This window comes from Danio rerio, chromosome 8, assembly GCF_049306965.1.
Source record: "Danio rerio strain Tuebingen ecotype United States chromosome 8, GRCz12tu, whole genome shotgun sequence".
In the NCBI taxonomy this organism is placed as follows: domain Eukaryota; kingdom Metazoa; phylum Chordata; class Actinopteri; order Cypriniformes; family Danionidae; genus Danio; species Danio rerio.
Genome location: NC_133183.1, coordinates 60,009,713 through 60,032,500, shown reverse-complemented (window position 1 = coordinate 60,032,500; position 22,788 = coordinate 60,009,713). Strand labels below are relative to the sequence as shown.

Genomic DNA, 22,788 nt, shown 5'->3' with positions numbered 1-22,788 from the left:
CGCTGCAGATGCCCTTCCAGCCCCAACCCAGCACTGGGAAACACCCATACACTCTCAAACTCACTTACTACAGCCAATTTATTCATTCATTCATTCATTTTCTTTTCAGCTTAGCCGCTTTATTAATCTGTGGTCGCCACAGCGGAATGAACCGCCAACTTATCCAGCATATGTTTTATGCAGCGGATGCCCTTCCAGCTGCAACCCATCACTGGGAAACACTTATACATTATCATTCACACACATACACTACAGACAATTTTAGCTTACCCAATTTACCTATACCACACGTCTTTGGATTTGTGGGGGAAACCGGAGCACCCAGAGGAAACCCATGCAGGGAAAACATGCAAACTCCACACAGAAATGCCAACTGACCCAGCCGAGGCTGGAACCAGCGACCTTCTTGCTGTGAGGCGAGAGTGCTAACCACTGCCCCACTGCGTCGCCCCACAGCCAATTTAGTTCATCCAATTAACTTATACCACATGTCTTTGGACTGTGGGGGGAAACCTGAGCATGCGGAGGAAACCAATGTGAACACGGGGTGAACATGAACTCCACAAAGAAATGCCAACTAGTCAGCCAGGACTTGAACCAGCGACCATCTTGCTGTGAGGTGACAGTGCTAACCACTGAGTCTCCGTGCAGTCTGTATGTTCAAATTCCAAACCTGAAACTGAATAAACAATAGTAAATAGTACTAAAACAAACCTCCTAGCAGGCTTTCAAAAGTTGCACCTTTTTTATCATCTTCATTGAGGAAGTGGTTGGTGATTGTCAGAATGATGTTTATCTCAACCTACACAATATCAGGTAAGACCTTCGTGGATGACTTCCTTCTTTTAGCACATGCTCCATGAACCCTAAGCTATGAGTGCTAACTGTTAAAAATAAAATCAGCTTCTTTGTTCACGAAGTGAGCTTGTGTACAACGAGCGCATTAGAGTACAGCCAAGCGTAAGGAGCGAGCACATGTTTGTGTCATTTTTCAACTTCGGGCAGACTGAAGGAGCAGAATTCCTGCAGCTTAATGCTGATAAAGATAGTTTATAGCCCCTCAATGTTAAACATAGCAGATACACGAGTCTGTCTTTATGTTTAAATGTGTGAGTAAGAGACTAGTGTGTGATTATATGTGCCCTGAATGACCCTCTCAGGCGATCACACCAGTCCAGACCTTTGACCCCATCAGGAGTGACCAATCACGGACAGGCAGGGGTCAGAGAGTTAGGGAACACAGACATGACTCTCTGACTGTCGACTTTATCATGACTAATTCACGTAGCGATCCGACTAGCAGACCAGTTACAGGCCATTAAGCAGTGTAGAACAGACACAAGGGTATTAATCAGATGCATGACACAAGTAAAATTAACAATGTGCATAACTATAGAAATTAAAGTAAATTGTAACAGGTTTACTCACTTTTTATAAGTTACTTATCATTTTTATCTTTTTAAAGTTCATAATTCATAGATTAAAATAGCTAATTATTCATAATAAAAGTCTAATTGTCTTTTCTTTTCTCATCAGCAGTTGCTTCAGCATTTCTCGTTTCACTTCCACAGCTTTCAGCCTTTCATATATCATGATAATAACGTGTTAAATACTTTACTCATCCATTAACATGACTTGTTCAGGCATCTTTTAGGACAGTGGTTCTCAAAGTGGGGGTCGGGACCCCTTGAGGGGTCGCGGAACAATGAAGGAGGGGTTGCCTGGTGATTTCCAAAAATGTACTTATTATTATTAGACCATAAGAATTACCATATTTTATCCATAACCAGCTGAAGAGAAAAAAAACAGTCGTTTATAGTTACTATAGTAGCTTATTTACTTGTTCTATTGGATTGCGACCCCTGGGGTAAATACATTATATTAAAGACACAGCAATAGCGTCAGATGCAGCAATTTGATTTTTATAACACCAGGTTAAACTTTCTGGCCCATTTAAAGCACTGAAATACATTTAAAAAATTAAACGAAGAATAGACTTTGGTCTATTGGTGTGTGTGTGCGCCATTGCATGCAAGTTTTCTGTATTTATAACCACCTCTGGGGATATTGGGGGTCACGAGTCACTGGTATCGTTATTTTAGGGGTCGCGTGCTGAAAAGTTTGGGAACCCCTGCTTTAGGATGTAATGAAGACTACAACTCCCATGATTCCACACTCATTCACACCCTCATCAAACTACACCTTTGTTTGTTGTGAATATGCACCCTCTAGTGGCGAAAATGTCATACTGTGCTTTTAAACGGCTAAAAAAGAAAATCAGTCTACACGCAAATTTGCTATGAAGTTGAATATATACAGCGTGCAAAACAAATATTAAACACATCATGATTTTTCCTGGTTAAATATATTTCTATAGGAGCTTTTGACATGAAATGGGTTCAGATTTTGCTAAAAATCCAAACTTACAAATAATAAATGAAAAAGTCTGAAAAATGTGTATATTAAAGGAATACGAGTTGTAAAAAAATTGATTTGCACAAGAGGAAAGGTATTTTATTATCCAATGACAGTCCTGATTTTTTATTCCTTAAACTCCTCTTGTGAAAAGGAACTTCACTTAATTGTATTCAACATGTATGTGTAGTGTAATCTAATTCTATATTTATAAACAGTACACTTGATCTCAAGGATTATGGAAGTAATTATGGCATTACATTTAAAGATTTACCTAATTCCCACTTAACCTGCAATTAAGGTGATCATCATTACACAATAAATTAGTTTTTATCTGGATATACATACCTTTTTCTATCAAAGTAAATATTAAGTGAAGTTTATTCATAAACTAATATCGAGAGGATCACATGCTTATGATTTATCACGGCTGGTCTCGAATTTGCAAATCAGTATCTTCCAATCATTCGAGACCTAAACTACTATAAATAACCACAGTTTTCAATCCACTTTATCTTCGTTTGGAAGAAACCCCCCTCCTCCCCTTTTCCTCCTCCTTTACCTCTGACTGGGCGACACGGCGGCCCAGTGGTTAGCGCTGCGAGCCCCACAGCAAGAACACCGCCGGCCCTGGCCCCCTAGGACCGGTGGATGTTTCTGTGAGCAGTTTGTATGTCCTCCCCGTGTCTGCGTGGGTTTTCCCCGGGTGCTCCGGTTTCCTCCCACCATCCAAAGACATTCAATATACATAAAAGCCAAGCATTTATCTAACCCTTGTGTTCCCTTAGCTACAGCAGCGGGGAGTTCTGAGATCCACCGAGCTCGGGCTCCCCTCTCGCTCTGCCAAACGGGAGGAAGCCCCGGACTCGAGGAGTCCTTGAGCTCGGGGCTCTCTCCCGGGACAGCATGCTAAACAAGCTTTTATAAATCATCAGCTAAGTGTGAACTCTTGAAATTCTGTTTAAATGCACAGCATTATATATATATATATATATATATATATATATATATATATATATATATATATATATACACTACTTGACAAAAGTCTTGTCACCTATCCAAGTTTTGGGAACAACAATTAATAACTCGACTTCTAGTTGATCATTTGGTTTCAGACAGGGCTTATATGAAATAAAAATACCTCGAGATTACACTTATTCATTCATTCGTTTTCTTTTCAGCGTAGTCCCTTTATTAATCTGGGGTCGCCACAACAGAATGAACCGCCAACTTATCCAGCATATGCTTTACACAGCGGATGCTCTTCCAGCAGCAACTCATCACTGGGAAACATCCATACACACTCATTTACACACATACACTACGGATAATTTAGCATACCCAATTCACCTGTACCACATGTCTTTGGACAGAGGGGGAAACCGGAGCACCTGGAGGTAACCCACGCCAACATGAGGAGAACATGCAAACTCCACACAGGAATGCCAACTGACAAAGCTGAGGCTCTAACCAGCGACCTTCGTGCTGTGAGGCAATCGTGCTCCCCACTCCACCACCGTGACACCCCCCTAGATTACGCATATTTTACCAAAATAAAATGTCAGCCTGCATCAGCAGGGGTGCCGTTGGCCAGTGATTGGTGTCATAGACGAAGGTGAAGAGCGGGGGGTGGTGGCTTTCATGGACGAAAGTGAAGAGCGGTGGGGAGGCCAGAGGGTTGCTGTGTCACAAACGAAAGTGAACGGACTGGGTGGGAGTTGTGAGAATGGGGGTCCTATAATAGTAACTCTGGGGGCCCCAAAACGGCATGAGCCCTTAGGCGCCGTTTACATTAGTGCATTTTAGTTTTAAAATGGCGTTTTAGATCAAAAACGATCCACGTCAACACTTGCGTTTCACCTAGCGTTTCTGAACATATCTCCGTCCACACTACGCCACCAAAAACGTATATCACGTGACCATTCGCGCACTCTGGGCATGCGCGTTCTAGTATAAACAGGAAGCATGTGTCTCGCTCGGCATTTGGTTATTGTCAGTCAACAAACGCCGGTTGAACAATAAACGCGATGGCAAAGAATGCAAGAGAGGTATTTTTGTGGACTGACGACGAGGTCGAGTTGTTACTAAACACAACAACTGATTAACTGCATAATGGCGCCTAAAGTAGACAATAGTGCAAACAACGCTCCCATTTCTGTGTCCATGTTGTTGTTTACAGTGAAGGCTGGTCTGCTGTCTTCTGGTAGCGTTAAAGCCATGTGTTATAGTCATGTGATAGGGGCTTGACGAATAAGGGAAGGATACGCAATGACACAAAAGCCCCAATCAGCTAGCGAATCTCAGCAGTCCCGCCTCCATTTTCAGATGTCTCCGTTTTCCCTCATCCACACTGAGACGAAGCAGCAGCATATCAGAAAAAAAAACGGCCTCTCCAGCGTTTTCGAAATGCTCCGTTTTCGGCGATCGACAACTCCGGCGTAGTGTGGACGGATGGCGTAATCGTAGCAAAACTTGCGTTTTCAAACTAAAACGCATTAGCAGACATCCCAAGTCTCCCGGAAGTTGTGGGAGTATCCCTGAAATGCATAGACACTCCCGGATGCCCGCAAATGAATGATAATCTCCCGGAAATCGCGCAACTCCTGCCCGGTCCTTAAATATGTTGCACATCCCTCTCTCCACTGCATCCCAGGGCCTTAGAATCGTCCTAACTTCGTTCCCCCCACCCTATATTTAGTATTATATAATAATATTGGCATATGTCGTATGAACACACATTGAGTATGCTGGACCTCATTAATTAATTATTCTCTTATTCATTCATTCATTCATTCATTCATTCATTCATTCATTCAAATAAATAAATAAATAAATAAATAAATAAATAAATAAATAAATAAATAAATAAATAAATAAATAAATAAATGTTATTTCTATATTGCTATTTTAAAAGAGTAACATACCTTCATTTTCCTTCAGCATAGTCTCTATTTTAGAGGTTGCTACAGCGGAATGAACCGCCAACTATTCCAGCATATGTTTTATATAGCGGATGCTGCCCTTCCAGCAGCAACCGAGTACTGGTAAACACCCATACAAGCTCACATTCTCTCACACACACACACACACACACACTATAGCATTTTAGTTTATTCAATTGACCAATAGCACATGTGTTTGGACTTTGGAGGAAACTGCAGCACCCGGAGGAAATCCACACGCACACGGGGAGAACATGCAAACTCCACACAGAAATGCCAACTGACCCAGCCAGGACTCGAATCAATTGATCAAGTTAACTAAAGGCATTGCGGATCTCCCAACAAAACTTACCCCAGACACCATGAAAAATGCATTATATATACATACAGTATAACAGTGTTTTGCATGTGGCTGACGTCATCCTATTAGACAAGCTGTCATTACCCATCATCCCATCTCACACCTGCTGTTCATCGTGGGAGATCAAGCTTTAGAAACCAATGAGCACTCAAACAACTCCCTGTCAGTTCACTCCACCCTGACTCCTGTGCGTGTTTGTGTGTGTGTTTGTGTGTACGTAAATCCAGATGCTTTATTGCTGAGTACACTTACCCTGATCTCGCCCAACCGACAGACACACAAAGAGCAACAACAAAGAAACTCAAGTAGCAATGAGCTCATCATTCATTGTCTTGTAAACTGACTGTAGGAGCGTCTTCGACAAGCACGCTGTCAAACCGGCTCTGCAAATCCACCGTCACATCAGGCATTCACAACACACTATTATACACACAAGTGGATTTCAAAACCAATACGAGACTGCGAAATACTTCCTCAAGTGTATAACGTAGCGGAGTGGGGTAAACTGTGTAATTTTTTTTTTACTGAAAGTCTCCTGTTGGCAAAGAGACACTTTTAATTGTGTAGAGGAATTCCAGCACTCTTAAATATGTAGCTTCAAGAGGGGCGATGTTGAAGAATCACTTCTGGCGAAGAACATTTTCCCAATCTACATTCTTAAGGCCCTGGTATTGACCTTATTCTTCAATGCGGAAGTGCACTTGTTTTTTAACTTCCCATTTAGTTGCCTATGGGAGAAACGACTAGAAATAATGTCGGTCAAAGTGCTTGCTCTATAAACAAGGATGTTTAAGACTATACACAAAAAGTAGAATGATATAACTAGACAAGTAAAGTTCGTAGACAAACTTTATATTGGCTTGATAAAGCCTAGTCTGAAAGTTTGAAGTAGCTTTAAAATTAAAAATTGAAGTAGGTTTTAAGAAGTTTGAAGCAGTTTGCATAGCTAGATGGGTACATATATGTAAGCAGGTGTCTAGTATGGATTAGCATGTTGCTAGCATGTTTTTAGCCAATATTAGCATGTTGTTATCATGGTTCTAGTATGAATTAGCATGTCACTAGCATTTTTCCAGTATAAACTAGCATGTTGTTAGCATGAATTAGCATCTGTCTAGTATGGATTAGCATGTTGCTAGCATGTTTTTAGCCAATATTAGCATGTTGTTATCATGGTTCTAGTATGAATTAGCATGTCACTAGCAATTTTCCAGTATAAACTAGCATGTTGTTAGCATGAATTAGCATCTGTCTAGTGTGGTTAGTATGTTTCTAGTATGAATTGGTATATTTTTATTATGTTTCTATTGTGAATTGGTGTGTCGTTGGTATGTTTTCAGTATTGATGGTATATTGTTAGCTTGAGTTGGTTTGTTCTTAGTATGTCCAATGTGAAGTCAATGGCAGTTTTTTGCAATGGAAGTCTATAGGATAGTTGCTAAGATGGCGTAAGTGGTTGCTAGGGTGAGGCTAGTAAGTTAAAAGGTCATCAGTGATTGGCAGGTTGGTTTTGAGTTAAATGAGCCCAACCTTATGCCTGTGTGACAGTCTGGCGGAAAGTTATGAGGTCATAAACTTTGGTCCAATGTTAAGTCAATGGGACTTTTCCTCATTTTCCGGCTCAGTTTTCAGAAAACCGTCAATTGGATTAGTCGGAAAAGACATAGCAACCCGAGTCAGACCAGTTTGGAGGTCTGGAGTAAGTTTGGTGGTTGTAGTGTAAACGGTTTAGGAGAAGATGCATATTGAAATTAGTCTCAGAAGAAGAAGACGACGGAAGAATAAGTTTAAGTAGTATAACAGCATGTTAGCTTTCTTAAAGCCACCATTATAAAAAAAGATCGGCAACATCAAGAAGTAGAACAATCTGTTTTTAATGTCTGAATATCAACGTTTTCCTACCTTAAACCAAAAAAATAGCCCTAAATCTCGTTTTTTTTTTTTTTTTTTTTTTGTAAGCAAAAAAACTGAAAAACAGCCGTTTTCTAAGTTTTCCTCTTTTTTTTTTGTTTGAAAACTGATATACAAAAGATGGAAGATACCCTGGTCTATAACGAGGGTTTGTTCTATAGACAATCAAAGACAAATATTGCTTAGGAGGTTAATAATATTAACTTTATAGTGGTTTTAATTAAATTAAAAGCTGCTTTTATTCTAGCCGAAATAAGACAAATAAGACAAACAAATTATAGGAAATATTGTGAAAAAAATCCTTGCTTTGTTAAAAATAATTTGGGATTTCTTTGAAAAAAAAAAAAAGAAAATCACAAGTGACCGAATACTTATGACTTCAACTCAAGTCTTTAGTAAAACAAAGCCAATCTCCAGCACGGCACGGTTTGCTCCTCCACAAAGAGCGCCATTGTCAGAACGCCAATATGCCGTGACAAATTTACCCAAAACTGATAAGACAACGTTCAACAGCACATCCATCACGATTCACAACCTTATACCAGAAACCACAGGCTGTATTACAGACACATCATATCTGAGATGTTGTTTTTTTAACCACAATGATTTAAGTAAGTATCGTGGCGGAGTCAGATCTGAAGATTTTTCCACCCATATGCAGCTCTCAAACCCTCAGGAGAGGATGTAACAGTAGAGATGAAGTATGATTTTGATGGATGGAGGACAGTGTGTGGTAATGTGTGTGAATGTGTGTGTGTGTGTGTGTGTGTATTTCTGGTCTGGACGGATGACCAGCATTTGCTGTGCGCAGATGAAGAGATTATGAGGAGGTTATGAGCACAGGATGATGCAGGACTATCAGCTTATTCCTCCCAGATAAAAAAAGCATCTCAGACAAGAGAAACACAAAGGAGAAAGCAGAACAGAGTCGTGTGTGGGGTGTGTGTACGTGTCCGCAGACATGTGGAGTCACAAATGGAGGACAGGGGGGACGTGTGTTTTTTTCCATTCAATGCTATTACCACTGTTTATCATTGATAGTTTATTATTGGATTGTGTTTTAGAAAAAAATATAATAATAATAATAATAATAATAATAATAACTAGAATTGTACATTTCCTAAAGGAAATGTGAATGGGGTTTGCGTGGCAAATCGATGGGGTACAAAACGGTAGTAAACTGGGCAATAGAACAACATGCTAATCGAGTTGCTAGCATAATGCTAACATGATTAGCATGTAGCTAGCATGATGCTAATCGTGTTAGCATAATGCTAACAACATGCTAATCGAGTTGCTAGCCTCATGCTAACATGATTAGCATGTAGCTAGCATGATGCTAATCATGTTAGCATCATGCTAACAACATGCTAATCGACTTGCTAGCATCATGCTAACATAATTAGCATGTAGCTAGCATGATGCTAATCGTGTTAGCATCATGCTAGCAATATGCTAATCGACTTGCTAGCATCATGCTAATATGATTAGCATGTAGCTAGCATGATGCTAATCGTGTTAACATCATGCTAACAACATGCTAATCGAGTTGCTAGCATAATGCTAACATGATTAGCATGTAGCTAGCGTTATGCTAATCGTGTTAGCATGATGCTAGCAACATGCTAATCGAGTTGCTAGCATCATGCTAGCAACAGTGCTAGGGTGCCCTGAGTGGTTGCTAGGTGGTTGCTAAGGCGTTGCTAGGTGGTTGCTAGGGTATTCTAAGTGGTTGCTAAGGAGTTGCTAGGCGGTTGCTAGGGTGTCCTGAGTGGTTGCTAGGTGGTTGCTAAGGTGTTGCTAGGCGGTTGCTAAGGTGTCCTAAGTGGTTGCTAGGTGGTTGCTAGGGCTGTCCTGAGTGGTTGCTAGGTGGTTGCTAAGGTGTTGCTAGGCGGTTGCTAGGGTGTCCTGAGTGGTTGCTAAGGTGTTGCTAGGTGGTTGCTAGGGTGTCCTGAGTGGTTGGTAGGTGGTTGCTAAGGTGTTGGTAGGTGGTTGCTAGGGTGTTCTGAGTGGTTGCTAGGCGGTTGCTAGGCGGTTGCTAGGGTGTTCTGAGTGGTTGCTAGGTGGTTGCTAAGGTGTTGCTAGGCAGTTGCTAAGGTGTCCTAAGTGGTTGCTAGGTGGTTGCTAAGGTGTTGCTAGGGTATTCTGAGCGGTTGCTAAGGTGTTGCTAGGCGGTTGCTAGGGTGTCCTGAGTGGTCGCTAGGCCCTTACTAAGACGTTACTAGGCGGTTGCTAGGTGGTTGCTAGGCGGTTGCTAGGGTAATTTGGGTGGTTGCTAGGCAGTTGCTAGGGTACCCTGGGTGGTTACTAGGCAAGCCTTACATACTTGCCTGATGAAATATTTATACTTAGTAAGCAGTTCTAGCAAGTTACAGTACATGGCTAGTCAATATTAGCATGTAGCTAGTCACTGCTAGCATGTGTAGCATATAGGAAGTTCCGTTTGCTAGCATGAGTCAAACGAGCCAATCCCCAATTCTCTACGATGTTCTGATGCCGAGATATAGCTGTTGATTAATGGTTGCTAGGGTACTCTGTTTTGTTGCTATGGGCAAGGTTACAGAGTGAACTTGAATGTGGTTGGCTGTCCAAGTCAAATGAGCCAACCCCCAAGTCAATAGGACACTGCTAAGCAAAGAAATGCATGTAGGCCAGTATTAAAGGCAGTCTATGGGACCAGTTTGGGGGCGTGGCTTGTGAGCTTCATTATCATATTGAGATGCTCATTGGTTGTCTTAGTCAGATGAGCCAACCCCCAAGTCAATAGGACACTGCTTAGCAAAGATATGCATGTAGACCAGTTACAATGGCAGTCTATGGGACCAGTTTGGGGGCGTGGCTTGTGAGCTTCATTATCATATTGAGATGCTCATTGGTTGTCTGAGTCAGATGAGCCATCCCAGAAGTCAATAGGACACTGCTAAGCAAAGATATGCATCCAGCCCTATTATAATAGAAGTCAATGGGATCAGTTTGGGGGCGTGGCTTGTGAGCTTCATTATCATATTGTGATGCTGATTGGTTGCCTGAGTCAAATGAGCCCACCCCCATGTCTCTATGACACTCCTATGTAATGTTATAGATGTGTGACCTTTATAATGGAAGTCAAGGGGATGTGCAATGGGACATCCCACTCCATGTTAAGTCAATGGGGCAGTTATTAAGGGTCTTTAAGTGGTTTGGGGGGGCGTGGCTTGTGAGCTTCAAAATCATATTGAGATGCTGATTGGTTGCCTCAGTCAAGTAAGGCAACCCCCAAGTCTGTATGACACTGCTATGTAATGTGATTGACATGTGAGTCAAGAAATGAATGGGAGTCAATGGGCAATGTAAAGTCAATGGGGACCCCTTTGGGACGTCCTAGCACCCCAGGGGTACAACTTATACCCCCTTTTGGGGTATGTTCTCATACAGGCTGCAACCCCCTACAGATGTTGCGAATCCCATATTTCTACGAAATTCACACTTGGCGCTATAACGCTTTAAAGGTCGTCCCATTTCGCGGGGGCGTTAGTGCTGTTCTAGAAAAATGAATGGGAGTCAATGGGGACAATGTAAGTCAATGGGAGAGCTTTGGGACGTCCTAGAGCCCCAGGGGTGCAACTTTTACCCCATTGCGAGGTATGTTCTCATTTAGGCTGCAACCCCCTACAGATGCTGTGAATCTCATATTTCTATGAAATTCACACTCGGCGCTGTGATTCGTCAAAGTTCGGCTCAATGTTAAGTCTATGGGATTTTTGGGGGGGTTTTTTGGCCCCTGCGGGGCCAAAAAACCCCCCACCCCTTATAAAAGTCATAGCACACCATTCCCGATAAGACCGCACGATTTGAGCCCACTTTCAAGGGTCTGGGACGAAAGCTGCGGGACTAGTTACGCGCCGAAAAATGGTACGGAAGAAGGAAGAAGAAGAATAATAAGCCAGCACAATAGTAAGAATGGACTTTGCCTATGGCAAACCCCATTAATAATAATAATAATAATAATAATAATAAAAACAAAGGTAATGCATAAAGTTTTTTTTAAATCAATATAATATAATATAATATAATATAATATAATATAATATAATATAATATAATATAATATAATATAATATGATAATAAAAAACAAATATTATGCATGATTAATTGAAAATGTGTGCTGTTAATTTTTTAATTAAATAAAATATAATAATACAATAAGCAAAAAAGATGCATGATTTAGTTAAAATGTTTTTTTAATAAAATAAATAATTATATAATATAATATAATAATAAAATAAAACAGACATTGCATGAAAATCTGTTTTTTAATTTAAAAAATACATTCATATATAATGTAATTATAAAATAAACAAACATGATGCACGACTTGAATGAAAATAAAAATGTGTTTTTAAAAAAATTATCAAATAAATTATTATATAGTAAAATATGCAGTAGTAATAAAATAAAAACAAAGATGATACATGACTTAATGAAAATGTGTTTAAAAATAAAAACTATAATATAATATAATATAATATAATATAATATAATATAATATAATATAATATAATATAAAAAATTAAAACAAAGATGATGCATGATTTACTAAAAGTGTTTTAAAAAAATATAAAATAAATTAATATATAATATAATACACAGTAGTAATACATTAAAAACAAAGATGAGGCATGACTTAATAAAAATGTATTTTTTAAAAATAAAAAATAATATAATATAATAAAAATGGAAATGTGTTTTTTAAATATATTATATATATATTATATATATATATATATATATATATATATATATATATATATATATATATATATATATATATAATATATACAATAGTAATAAAATAACAAAAAAGAATATGCATGACTGTGTTTTTTATATAATATAAAAATATATAATATAATATAATGTAATAAAAACAAAGATGATGCACAACTTAATGAGAATGTTTTAAATAATATATTAATATATAATATGATATAATAAAATAATGATGATGCGTAACTTAATGAAAATGTGTTTTTAATAAATAAGTTAACATATATAATATATAAATTTATATTAATAAGTAGCAGAAAATTTTACAGATTTAGTTTAAACGTTATATTTGAGATGTTTTCTTGTTTGATTTTTGATACAATCCAACATGTCAGCCCATCTAATAATCTAAGACAGGGTTATTGACATAAACTGAAACTAATATTATTATAATTTAATATCATAAATAATATAATCACATCAAATATAATAAACACTGAAATAAAATAAATATGAAATAAATAAATAAATAAAAATAATAAATAAAATAAATGAATGAAATAAACTAAAAGTGACAATACCATTCAATAATATTCTCATTTGCTCATATCAGTTCAATTAAACTGTAAAAATTTTTTAAATAAATGTATTTAATTAAATAAATGGAATTAATTGAATCCAATATATTTCTAATCATCTCAATAAACATGCATTAATCAAAATTATTAAAATAATTATTTTAAACTCATATAATAAAAAAAGATGACACCTGATTAACATAATTATAGCAGTTTTCTAAATAAATCTGAGCATCACAGCAATGCTTTCACAGATTTTTCTTGCTCTAAGTGTTAAAATAAATAATAAAAAGAGCACATAAAGTACTTTTTTTGTGTTTAATTTCAGAAATTATAATAAAGTTTCAACATTATTACATTAATTTGTAGCAAGAACTCCATTTAAATAAAGTATCATTTTAATACTTTGCCTCATATTCACATAAATATTTATGCTAGCTGATTAACTATACAAAAAAAATGCCAATTAATAAGAAATAATGTAATAGTTTAATTATTATGCTTGCTTTGGCTTAGTTAAGAACACACACTTAAATACAGGAGATATCATATAAAATATTAAGTCAGCACAACAAGTAAGCTATAAACATTTAAAAAGGTTTTCCTGAATAGCAAATCAAGAAAATAATTTAAATCTGTTAAAAGTTACAAGCCAACTAATAAAATAACAGGTCAAATAATGTTTAGAAAAGAGAAATTGAGTGAATACAAAACAACAACAACACGTGGGACTAGTCATACCTACCTATTTTACATCGAACGCTGAAGTAATTGAAGATTATTGATGCTTTAGACACATAACAGACGGTGAGTGTGTTATAAATGTGTTTGTTGAATCCAGTTTTACTCTCGCTGATTCTCACAGTAGTCACAAATCCATCTGCAGAGACTCGGTGAAGGAAAGAAGCGTTTGAAGTAAATTCGCGGTTATTTACTGTGGAGAACAGCGCCCTCTGCCGACTTGCATTACACATTACAGCAAGAAATAATGAGAAGGGATACAGCTGCGGCCGGAAGTTTGGATTCTCAATTGGATTCTGACAAGGCCACTCCATTATCTTTTGATCAGCTATTTGAAGGATGGATGGATGGATGGATGGATGGATGGATGGAGGGATGGAGGGATGGATGGATGGATGGATGGATGGATGGATGGATGGATGGATTTATAGATGGATGGATGGATAGATAGATGGATTTATGGATGGATGGATAGATGGATGGATGGATAGATGGATAGATAGATAGATAGATAGATAGATAGATAGATAGATAGATAGATAGATAGATAGATAGATAGATAGATAGATAGATAGATAGATAGATAGATAGATAGATAATAAACAAACATAATAAATAAACAAAAAACACTGAAGGTCATTTGATCATTTTATTTCAGCTCCAGTGTTTTAAACTGTAGCAGCATTTACACCAATCAGTTAAAAGAGTCATTACCAAAGCAGTTACAAAAAATTAAGAATCATTTGCATACACTAAATGGCACTATCATTATTAATATCCTCCCACTTCTTCATCATTGTGCGCACAAAGCGGCCAAAATACATGAATTCACTCATGATGCATATTGAGAAGAGAAATTCTCAGGGAGCAAGTATGAGGATAGAAACCTCCATTCTTCAGTTGTCTCAAGGCATTTTGTGTAGTGATGATCAACAATGAAATGCAAGATCAACATACACAGACAGTGTTGTTAATAACGGACTCAAAGATCTCACAATGACAAAAATGAACTTTGATTTTAAGCGGATTTAAAAATGGTTAGCTTTTATTATTATTAAAAATGCTGGAGCCGAATGATGATGGAAACTTACCCGATTCATCAAACTCATCAGCTTTTTTGGGGTCTTATGATTAAAATCATCTTCAAATGCCATCAAGCAAATACACATGGTAAAACCCAAATTATAGCAGTGTGTCATGGAATCATGTGTCCACTGCAGAATAAACACAACAACAAACAAAAGCTCATCGTTACTTTTTAATCTCACGATTTTGGCTTTTTTTGTCTTGCATGCGTTTAATTCTCATTTCAGATTTCAAAGTACAACTTTTTTTCCTCAGAAATACAAGAAAATAGTCACAATTTGTAAATTTTTCCTCACAATTAAGAGCGAATGAGTTTTTCAGATCTGCTAGATATGAACTTGCAAAAGTTGTGGGGGATATACGAAAATTGACATTTTCACCTTTATTCAGATTACGACTATTTCTCACAATTTATAGTCTTTCGAGCAATTCTGTGTTCGTTAAAATTCTATCTTCCCCGTCAGAATTCTGAATTGATCTCATGGTTATGAATTTATAAGCTCCTAAAATTCCTCCTAAAAAAACAATTATAACATAATTGTTAAAAAAAATAAAAACATTAGCCCTCAAACATTACAAAAAAGATCGTTGTCAACATTTTTAAACATAATAGTTTATAATGACGAATTTCTTTTGTCTTTGTCATGGTGACAGTACAAAATATTTGACTAGTATATTAAACAATGCAATTCGTAACTTTATTATTAAGTGGCTAATTCGTACGAATTCATATGATCTCATTCATTGGGCTGGGTGATAAAAAACGGTACCAAACACCATCATCATCAATGATGAAAAAAAAAGTTCAAAATGACGTTTCGATATTAAGCGCTATAGCTTTATTAAAATGTTGCCATCGAGCGCGCGACTTGGAAGGAATGGCAACAAGCTTAGGGTGCGACTTGCAAATAGAGAGTGATGTGCACCTAGTGTGCAAGTAGTGCGCACATGAAATTAGGGGTGGATGTCGACCAATTTGGACAATTTCGTACAATGTCTAAAGTGAAACATTGCGATGAACGATGGCATCGTCATTGCGGCGGTGAACTAATTATTTATGAATAACTCATTAATTCATAACGAATTAATTATTCGTAGCCCACTGTTTCAACTACCTGACCCGCATGGTCTTTGTTTTACCCATAATCGAATCCTAAATAAATAAAGATAAGCTACACACAAATGACCACCTGTCAATCACTTTTCCGCAGGACTCTGGCATGAAAAGGCAGAGTGATCTGTGTCGTGATAATGGCTATGACAAACTAGGTTGGTAAAAAAAGGTGCAACCCAAAGGAACCAACCAACAGTATCTAAGCTTTTCACTAAAATTACTGATACAAGCATGAAAGCGAAAGATTGAAGCAGTGTACTGATGCTGTGACATGTTACCAAATAGATTCAAAAGGCCGAAGACTCGTTAGATAGAGAAGAGATTACATAAATATCACAATTAACAACTATAGTGAGATGTGATCCAACGGTACATCCTTGATAAACTGTTCGATGCGTACTGGTCTCCGAGGTTTTGTGCTCAAAGCACCCGCTGACTGCAGGAGCTCAGACGCGCATATACACTACAGCACATGACAGAGTGCTTGTGTGGTCACGTGATGATTTTCAGCAGTATAGAGGTTCAGAAGTGCTAGATGAAACGCCAGTGAGGACGTGGATCATTTTAGTTCTAAAATGCCATTTTAAAACTAAAGCAGGTCGCACACCAGAAGCGCTGCTCGGCGCCGTGACACGGCGCACACATGACAGTTTAAAGTATCACACACCAGACGCGCACATTCGAATGATATTTAACATAAAACTAATCAGATGGCGCTCTGTGGCACGGCTGAAAAATGAACTGCGTCCTGAGCTGTGGCCGGGCGCCGCCGACAGCCCCCGACTTGCGGCGCCGGTGTGTGTATCCTGATAGAAACCTATGTTTAGAATTCCAAAATGCATGGCGCTTCTGGTGTGCAACCTGCTTAAGACGTATTGTCGGCGCCAATAGCCTTGTGGTTAGTGCATCGACATATGGCACAGAGTTTGCTCACGGCGACCTGAGTTCGATTCCTGGCTCAAGGTCCTTTGCAGACCTTTCCCCTATCGCTGCTCCCCATACTTTCCTGTCTCTAAATCTCCACTGTCCTATCACAATAAAAGTGAAAGCCCCTAAAAAAATAATAATAATAAAATAAAAAAAAGGCACAGGATTGCGATGCCAGCTCAACTTCGTGATGTCTATTGACCCAACCCTACATGACGCAATTGCATTTTCAGGCGCAGCTAGTTATAAAACACCTGAATTTATCAAGTTTACGAGTCTCTTTAACATTTGACTAATAAAACTATTTGCATTAGTAATGTTGGCAAATTAAAATAGTGGTTTAAAAAAAAACTAATATTCATAAATGGATCGTTAAAAAATATGTAATAATTATCGATACTGAACGATATAAAACATGATATCGTGATCATTTTTGTTTTTGCTGTATCGCCCAGCCCAACTCATTCATACAATTTAGTTCGATTTGCTCATCCCCCAATAACAGTTTCGTTTATGGGCGGGGTTGAGAGCCACACCTCCTTTTAAAAATCGTACATTTTCATACGACTGAACCAGTACGAATTAGCCACCAAACTGACAAAATGTAAAATAGTTATGTTTTTGGTGAGATGGAGGCTGGTATATTTGCAAGATGACAATTAATTACTTAGGCAAGTCATTGCCAAATATATATATATTTTCCCCCACAGTTCTGACCATTTTTTAAAATATTAACCAATTCTAAATGTTTGCTTCATGAGTTGTACGTTTATTTCTCATATTTAAGTTTATAAAATCTGTATATATAAAGCTCGTAGAATTGTTTTTCTCAATTACAACATCGAAATTGCAAGACAAAGTAGATAGAAAGTCAGAATTAAAATTGCAATGACCTCATTTTATGTATTATTCTGAAACAAGTTAACATCATTTCCAAACACCTAACATCACTGTTCCCCAATATGACACATTAAAAAAAAAATGCCACGTCCAAGTTATTTTTTAGATAAAGCTATGATTGAATGGTCATGGTATTAAAAAAAAGAGTCCATATCTTTGGTTACTAGATGATATTAGGGAAAAAAAACAAGTGAAAAACAGTGGTCTGGAAACACACAAGCAATTAAAGCACTAAACCAATAAAGCAACAATCAGAAGGCAAACAAAAATCTCCCTGGACCCACCATTAAGGAATGTCCAACCCTTCAGAGCTGAAATAAACAGAAGGCCGAGGACGAGAGTCCAAAAGGACGGGTAGTGAAAGAGGACACAGGAAAAAAGGCACCGACCAAACCAGTCAGCTCACACTCCATCTTACATACTTGTTTTGGTGGTTTATGACTCTACAGTGGCATAATGTATGTAATATTGTAATGCTGGGTTCACAGCAAATGCAGAGGTAAATTACATACAAGTCAATGTAAGTGTGCAAATTATTGCGACAGGAAGCAAATGATGTGAAATCATGATGTGTTTGCAAAGGAAATCGTCTCAATTTCTAATAATTAAACTAGAGCAAAAAATGAATGAGAGGAAAAACACCAGCATGAAAAACAGATCCTGCGTCACTATCTCTAGTTTACCCAGGGAATGTTTGGCCATTCACAGAAATTGATTTCAATTGAATTTGAGTGAGGCATTCTGTGTCCTTCACACCACATGCCGATAATTCAGCTCTATTCATTGGCTTCCATGTAGATTATATGTTCTAATATGTCATTTACATGTGTGATACTTGATTCCGAGTCTGATGTGAACCCATCATAAATCTTCCTTAGCCTAACCCCAACACTCACAGGAAATCTGTGGCAAATTCAGAATGTGAAAAGACCCCATAAGTATGATTTTTAAGCACTTCGAATTATGAGGCCACATGGCATGTCCCCATAAACCACCTCAACTAGTAACAACCAAGTCAAACCCATGGCACTATATGAATTTGAGTCCTCATAACCTACTAAAACCTGTACACACACACACACACACACACACATCTATCCTTGCAAACGTATATATTGATGAACACTGGCTGATGAAGGCTGATCGAACACTGGCGCTGTGATCTCTAAGGGCTCGTTCGCACAGAAAGCATTGTTGTGTCTAAAAAACATAAGACGCAGCACTTAGGAATGGCTTAAAAGTACAACATAGAGCTTAAAAGTATCCAGAAAGTCTGTAATCAGAAGCTCATAACACTTCTGATTGGTCCACAGCTTTGGAATAGACGTTAAAGAGTGTAAGTGGAGTGTAAAATTGAAGTACTTTTGACTGGCCACGGCTTCTAAAAAAAAAAAAAAAAAAAAAAAAAAAAACAGCGCTCATGTATCGTTCAGGCACGTCTGTCAAGCGCATGTTTACATTGAATCAACTGGAGAAGTAGTGCATTGGAATGGAAAAACGCATTCTGTGTGAACGGCCCCTATAAGGCCGCGGGATGATTTTGTTGTGTGCGTTATTTCTGCTGGTCTAAATGAATAGTAGGGATGTAAGGATTCCCTGAACGATTTGGATTTGACAATTAAATATTTTCATACTTAAAAAAATTAAACTACAATGAAGACGTACGATAAATGATGAGTATAACAAATTCTACAAGGCATCCTCTCTGAAAAACTAAAATGTAAAGATTAAATTGAAATTTTGAAATCAAATAAGTTATGCAAATAAAATAAATCTCTTCATATAAAGTAAGCTTTTAAACTGTGCGCTCTTTTATAAAATGGAAGGCAACGACTTAAATACTCATTTTTTAAAAGCATGATGAAGCAGACATAGCAATTTTCTTTGTAGTCGAATCTAAATTAGACTACATAATTTCAATATCTGAAGCAAAAGCAGAATGGTCTGAGCTTAATTTTGTGAGAAAAAAGCAGATGAGCTGAATGAGATGCAGATTCACTTCTGATCAAGTCACTTTCGTTAACACAAGATGGCGCTGTACCTACTTATTAATAAATTACTAGAAAACACAGCATTAAGGCTGATTTATACTTCTGCGTCGAGTGATCGGTGTTACCCACAGCAGTTGCTTTGCATATAGTATATTTATACTTCTGCGTGCTGTTTGTGTTGCTCTGCAATAACACTTCTGAAACGCTAGCTGTCAATAGGCTTTTAAGTTCCTCTGTGTCACGTTTCTTCACGGATGTTTAGTTTTAATGTAGAAGCAACTCAAACTCGCTCATTCAGAGGCAGGAAACGGCTGACGTGCAACGACTTTAATCATAAACACGAAACAAAAGTTTTAATTTGGAGCTCCTTCATGGGACTCGAGACTTATAAACACTTGCTCCATCGGGCTCTCGAAGTAAGGTCTGTGGACTGCAAGACAGGGCGTAACTTATAGTATGTTAGCGGCATAATTGGTAAGTTATAAGTTAAGCAGACCCACGTCCCAATTATGTTGTCGCCAAAAGGCGCTGTACCTTAACATCTACACCTACTCAACACCTAAACCCAGCCATCACAGATATTAACATCTTTACCTTTCACAACCCTAAACCCAACTATCATCATAGTTATTAACGCACCTTCCCCAAACTTAAACCCAACCGTCATAGTTATAATGTCCACACCTACCCCAACCATCACTGTTGTTAACGTCTACACCCTCCCCAACTCTAAATCCAACCAATCACAGTTATTAACGTACAGCCGTGAGTTGCGGAGGCTTGACGCAGTCGCCATTGTACTGTTATTTGCAACCACAGGGGGGGGGGACGCAGAGTAGGCTAACTGTCAAGACAAAACAAAAAACAGTCGTCAGCGGGTGGAGTTGCATGGTGGAGTTGCTAAATGTATGAATATAATAATATATCAAATGAATTGGTTGTGGATTAATTTGGAGAAAACGCATGACAACATTTGGCGAAAATGTTCTCTGGTAAGTATTTCCGCCATCTAGCCAACAACATCTCATAACATCTCACATGGTTTAATGGGATCTTGATAACTGCACGTTTCAAATCTCGCCCCTTTATCGTTGCTTTGTTACACCCCACACTTGCAGTCCACACCGAGTTACACTTGGGTTCGAGGCTCTCAGCATCGCCCACACTCGTCATAGCTACCAACAGACCAATCACAGAGCTTGCGCTACGCATGAATGCATAGTGTGGTTAAATTTTTTGAGAGGTGCGTGTCAACGTCGGCCATGGCGAGGGACTATGCGACCACACGAAAGCTGCACCAGACCATACGCATGCACTTAACGTAGAAGTATTAATCAGCCTTTATGTGGCAACTTTGTTGACGAACTATATGGTATTGATGTTTTTTTTTTTACAGACAATGAAAACAAATTGCTCAGGGGGGCATAATATTGACCTTAATTTTTTTTAATATTAAAAACTTTATTTTAGCCAAAAAAATAAAAAATAAATAAGGCTTTCCCTAGAGCAAAAAATACAGAAATTACTGTGAAAAATTCGTTTGGGGGAAAAAAACTTCAACTGTATAAAATATTGATCGCGCAATAAGATTAAATGCGCAATACGATTTTCGCCGGAAGTAGCTTTGCTTCTCGCCTGCTGTTTTTCGAATACCATGAATTCGGACATACTACTCAGCTCACATACTGTTTTTTGCATACCATATAATAATGAAGCAGGCAAGTCACCGAGTCAGCTCCCCTTAAACATTCATTCATACTCCTACTCGAACTGTATCGTGATTCGTTTGGCATCTCAACCGATTTGAATCGTGACATACTTGAATCGATTTTTTTTTCGCAGTTCCTCGTTACATCCCTACTAACAGGACATCCTGCATACGTTTAATCTCAAACGAGAGCTACAAGTCAAATAAAACATATCAAATTCCAAACAGAGTTGATCAAAACGAACAACTCTTACAATACTATATACATTTTAAGGTCTATTGTGCGTGATTACATTGCAAATCCCTCACGGACCTGCAGAGAGGCTGATATTTGACATTTAATATGAACGAAAAAGATGGTCAAACTTACAAAATGACATATCAGGACTCACTATGAGAATTCAAGAAGAACAAACTATTAAAAATGCACTAGTTTGTACTGAACGTCACGAAAAATCTTTCAAAGATGTAGCTATAGACTAAGATGAGACTATTTTTGAAATTCTCCCATCATTTTGCATTTCACAAGTTTATGTGAAACTAATGAGTAGCTGTGGATCAAATCATAATTGATGTTTCCTTTATTATATTTGATGTAGGGCTGAATAATATAACGTTTGAGCATCGATATCGCAATGCGTGTATCTGCCATAGTCATATCGCAGGATTAGATTTATTAGAAATTTAATGACAATAAGATTAATGACAATAATATACATCTGCATTTTTATTTATACAACGATCATGTTATTTTACATTCGATTGTTTAATTTCTGTACATAAATACTGTTAGACTCCATAGAAAACACTTTATTTATGCAATCATTTTTGCTAGTAATTTATTATAATTTATGCAGATGCACCACATGGGGGAGTGGAGCGCATGAAACTGATTCCTGTGACGCTCCAGGGACAGACGAGTCTTCGCTAAAGCCAGCTTCCAGGCTCCGCCGCTGAGACTGCAGCTCTGCACAAGACGTTTGGCCAGCGGAGAAATTAAATTGGTCATGCCAAACTGAGACTGGTTTATTTCAAGGTTATTTTTTCTTCACTTTCGCCAATCGGTGAAGTTTTTTTTCCCCTCTCCGCTGTCGCCACTAGCTTGCATGGTTTGGGATTGGTAAATCACACTGAACTGAGCTAAACTGAACTGAACTTAATCACTAAAAAAAAACGGAACTACACTGTTCCAATTTACTATGACCATTTGTGTGAAGCTGCTTTGACACGATCTACATTGTCAAAGCGCTATGCAAATAAAGGTGAATTGAAAATAAAAAAACGACTTGGATCATCCCAGTCGACCTAAATTAATGAAATATTTCCAAGTAGAGTTGCTCAAACTATCAAATTTTATTCATATC

At 37.8% G+C, this 22,788-nt stretch overlaps 2 protein-coding genes across 2 annotated transcripts in view; both read right to left on the bottom strand.

Annotated features, from left to right (window-relative positions):
• rhobtb2a (Rho related BTB domain containing 2a) overlaps positions 1–13,915 on the bottom strand; it is a 290,373-nt gene extending 276,458 nt beyond the window's left edge. Inside the window, exon 1 of the mRNA XM_073911225.1 lies at positions 13,703–13,915. The gene's annotated coding sequence lies outside the window, so the exon portion shown is untranslated. The remainder of the gene's footprint in view (positions 1–13,702) is intronic.
• A 7,184-nt stretch (positions 13,916–21,099) lies between these two features.
• slc25a37 (solute carrier family 25 member 37) overlaps positions 21,100–22,788 on the bottom strand; it is a 30,538-nt gene continuing 28,849 nt past the window's right edge. The window contains 1 exon segment of the mRNA NM_001039971.2: positions 21,100–22,744. The gene's annotated coding sequence lies outside the window, so the exon portion shown is untranslated.